At 36.9% G+C, this 4678-nt stretch overlaps 1 pseudogene; it reads right to left on the bottom strand.

Annotated features, from left to right (window-relative positions):
• Nucleotides 1-312: 312 nt before the first annotated feature.
• The window catches only part of LOC137626214 (uncharacterized), an 18913-nt pseudogene continuing 14547 nt past the window's right edge, over nt 313-4678 (bottom strand).

Consider the following 4678-nt stretch of genomic DNA (forward strand, 5'->3'; position numbering starts at 1 on the left):
TTAGTAAATCACATTTATTTATAGTTTCGCTTTGCTATATTTAATCTGTTCATGTCTGCAGTCTGCCCTTTCAAAGCTTTTTATACATTTCCAAAATTTTGCCTAAACTCAGGTCTCCTTTAATAATTTGTGTCATTTATCTTAACTACTTAATTTTGCTATATTTTTTCTTACTCTATTATTGTTTTTTTCTTATAAATTTTATTTTTACTTCCGCTCCTCTTTTTGTACATAGTTCCAATTAAGGGTTTAGACTGCCTCGTAATAGATATTGAGAGGAAAACGAAGAAGAAGAAGAATAACAGCAATCTCTTACTCCTCCTTCAGTAGTCGAGGGACAGTAGCCTGAATGGAGGGTACGAAGGTCATCCCTTGACTGATATCTATGTAAGGACCAGGTGGAGACTGCTTGAAGCCGTTATAGAAATCAACGGTGTCCGGTGGAATGAGCATGCTGCGTTGGAAGGTGGTAAAAGAGATTACAAACGCAATTTAAAATGGTCTGTAATACTGCTGGTCAATTATAAGCACATTTAAAGGTTTAAAGGCCACTCATGAATGGCAGTGGCAAGAGACAGTTATCAGGACAATGACTTACAAACTGACCATATATACATATGAGTAGAGCCCAAGTTCCCTCTCCATCCAAGCTAGGACCAGGGAAGGTCAGGCATTGGCTATCGTTGTCTTACCGGGTAGTCCTATCGGCTCCCCCAAACTCCCCACCCATCCTTAGCTCACAAGGATGGCGAGATTGTAGACACAAAAGGAACTAACGAGTTTTAGAGGGACTCTAACTCTAGGCTGACGAGCACCAGGCAGCGAAGTTACTGATAGGCCACCGCAGGCTTTTATTTTCTATTATCCTGTCTATTGAATGTGTTTATCAATATCTTGTTAAGTTTTTTCCAACAAATGAGCTAAGTTTTGCTATGAGCATTTAACCTCACTTGACCTAAGGTGGTTCTCTTTTCTGACAACGACCAATTAAATTTTAGGAGAGAGAAGAATATATAAGCAGGTAATTTTGATATTTTGTGTTTCGTTTATTGCTTTTCTACTGTCTGCCCTTGCTGAAATTTTTTTCTCACATGGGTATTGCGAGTTTTATAAGAAAATAGATGAGTTTTAAAAATGTCAAGAGGGAAACTGGCGTACATGCTTAATGGTCCACACCAGGCAACTTGGACGTATATATGTCCTAACAACATAAGATACTCTGAAGGGGCTGCATAATTGTTAGAGTCTATGACTGGGTCTAGTCTGGGGAAACTTGATTTGCTAGTTAGGTGTAAAGATCGTTTAGGCTGTATCCATCATATTAATCTTTAAATATCAATTTTAACGTTGTCCTATGACATCTTAGTTCCTTTATTTTTTTCTTTCCCCTTTTTCCTTCCGTTTTACTAGTATTAAGGAATTTAAAGGAAATGTCTACTAGGGAATATGGACTCAAACCAAGAATATCTATCGTTCAGGATCCTTTTGATAAGATTGTATAAAACCCACGAAAATATACTTGCATTAAAGTTATACATTGCATCATCTTGACTCATCCAGAATAGTAATTTACAACCTTCAGTTCCATTTGGTAACTTAATTTTACAAATTAAGGTTCTCCTCACAAGTGAATCTCTTCTAACTTATTTTTTGGTAACTTGAGTTTACAAGTAAAGTCTCTTCACAAGTGAATCTCTTCTACTTTGCATCTTGATCACAAATAAAGAATCTCCACACAAGTAAATGTGTTCTACCTAGCTTTGGCATCCACCAGTTGCTGCAGCGTCTCAATCCTTTCATGGTACTTTGGGTAAAGTCAAGAAGGCGGTCAAATTCCCCCGATAGACAACGCCGATTACAAAGGCGAATACCAGCCAGAGCATAAGAACGAGCCGTATGGAATTCATATTTGGGAGTTTCTTCGATAGTCCCTGGCCGAGTAAGGGGGCCAGGATGCTCTCAGTAACCGTCCACCAGGTCAATGGCTGGTTGCCTTCATTCTCCGGATCTAATTGAGATACCTAGGATTGTGTGTAAGAATGGGAAAAACAGAGAATCTTATCAGAATACAAATGTAATATAAGAAAATTGAAGATTATGTCAGATTATGAAATAAGAAATGAGAATTTTTTTTATATATATTTTTCGACCTATGAACATATAATAAAAGAAAAATTTGAGATTTTCACTATTATATTATCATAAATAGTTCAAAATAATTATAAATTCCAAAGAAGTAATTTTGTCTGCCCTCTAACTTATTTTCTTAACGACACTTACAAAGAAGAATTAATAGAGAAAGGGAAATCTTTAAAAATTGCAACATTATCTCGTAAAATACAAGATTACACACATTAACAAATACATCTCGGCAAAAATAGGACAATGTAATTTGAGAAGTGTACACTTTGGTAACCTATTGGCATCCTATTATCTTTAATCTTCATATCATGATCTTACTTACCAGATAAAGGACAAGGATCACGATCAGGAGCATGATGCCAACAAATACTCAAACGAGCTCACTCAGGGGGGTAAAGGAGGGATTGCCACCTGGGCTTCAAACTTGGCTTGGCCATGATGAAGGTTAGAGTCTCAGGTTCAAAGTCAGCAGAGAAATCCAAGTAAGGCAGAAGACGAGGCAGTATTGCTATCCTTAAAGGAGACATGAAGGCTACATGTTCGCTAACCTTCTCTATGACCTAAAAGTAATATGAAGAAATTTCAAGAAATGAATGCCATCTAGTGACTGCCACTGTAATAGTGGTATTCCCATCTTCAAGGTCACTCTTTATATGTACATAGATATTCTGTTTTCCTGGTTAACTGGCCTTCCTCATTCTTACACTTCTGCCATACACCTACACTACAACTTTAGGAATGAAACCCTTCTTCAAAGGAACTTTCCACACCTTCAGCAGGTTAATACCCAGTCAAGAGATAGAAGGGCGAGCCTTCTGTGTGAATAAATTGTTCAGAAAGAAACTTTGATGGTATACACTCTTCATAATTCAAACTTCTGCAGCCACATCTATTTGAAGCACATATACAACAATATCAGCAAGGGGCTCCATTATAAATGGGCAAATTTCTCAAGCATGTGCAGTTCTATGCAAATATAATGTACCATAGGCTTTTAGACTCTTCATACATACACAAAGGACTTGAGCATGATTCCTTACAGTAAATCTGTCTTTGACACCCCACCCCAACCCCCCGAAAAATAATTTTTCTTGCACCTTGATGTCTTGTCAATTTTCTGAGTAGAATTTTCACACTAGCAGTCACTTCCTACGCCTACAGAGGGGCTTCAAAGGTAAGCCCTCTCATAAAAAAATTCCTTCATAGCTCCCATCTGTTTCATGCATCCTTAGAGTGACAATCTACATGGAAATGACAGATATGGAAATATCCCTTTTGTGAATAATATTTTTACAACCATACGGTAAGTTTTTGCACCAAAATACGATCTTATCATTGGAAAAGCAAAGAAGAGAATAACCCTTACTTCATCCCAGCTGCCGAGTGGAAGAATGTTGATGGTGAAGTTGAAGAGATTAGCCATAGTGTGTAGCATGATGTAATCTCTACCAGTATATGTTTTCTTTCTTAAGTCATTGGACGCGTTCTGGATCATCTCTTCAATAACATCATAATCTTCAATGACCGAGTTGTCTTCTTCCAGGGCTATAAAAAAGGGCATGAACTGCCAGACTGCGACATTCATTGGTGATTTATAGAAGCTAGAGAAACAGTACAAGAAGTTAATGATACAAAAGTATTTTTAGAATTGACCAATTAAACATATTTGAAATTAATGAAAAAAAATATATAAGATAAGTTATGAAAACAATAAGCTATTACCCTTAAAAGTCATATCAACGCGTGCCAATGTAATACAAAAGGAAAGAGCATGGTGATGCAATTAGAAGTTTATTTTTTGATTATCTTCCCATATGTAGAAGACACTTGCTGGCACTATTCATGCATCAGTCACGAGCAATTTGTAGTGCAATATTGTCTTTTTATTTAGAATCGAGAGACATTTTCAAAATGATTATTACTGGTGGTTTAAAGTCTCAAATTGAATACAAGAACTACAGCATAACCTGTCACCAAACTTTGCTAGTTAAGTTCCCCTACATTAGCCTGACTGGATATTTTTTTTAATACTATAGAAGATTATTGAATTGGTATATGCGTGCTTTTGCATGTGCACAATTCCTCTAGCAGGTCACTCTGTTTACCAGGTGCATCTCTGCACGGGCTCTTAGCAAGAAGTCATAGGCAGAGGAGAATGGAACCATGCATCCAACTTAAGAAATCTTTTGTCCTAGCATTCATGTCCCTCTGTCAGACATGTCCCCAACATCATTTTGTGGTATGGGAGGGACTTTGACTTTGAAGTTTAAGTTAACTGTGAGAGACTATCTTATGTCGATGATAAACTCAAATGAAAAAAAGGCACAAAATATTTTTTCTCCTGAAATACCAAAGCATTTCTGAAATTTTCACTAAGCTTTGGCAGTTTGAAGCAGGTAACAAGGATTCGGTGAGTCTCGGAAAGTCAATAGAGCTAGAATAATTAAGAATAGGCCTCTTACAAAGATTGTAAACACTCAAGATTAGCTAATGTTGTGCTTGAAGGCTAGAGCAACCTAAACTCACTTTTGATATT

Source organism: Palaemon carinicauda, chromosome 33 (genome assembly GCF_036898095.1).
Source record: "Palaemon carinicauda isolate YSFRI2023 chromosome 33, ASM3689809v2, whole genome shotgun sequence".
Lineage (NCBI taxonomy): Eukaryota > Metazoa > Arthropoda > Malacostraca > Decapoda > Palaemonidae > Palaemon > Palaemon carinicauda.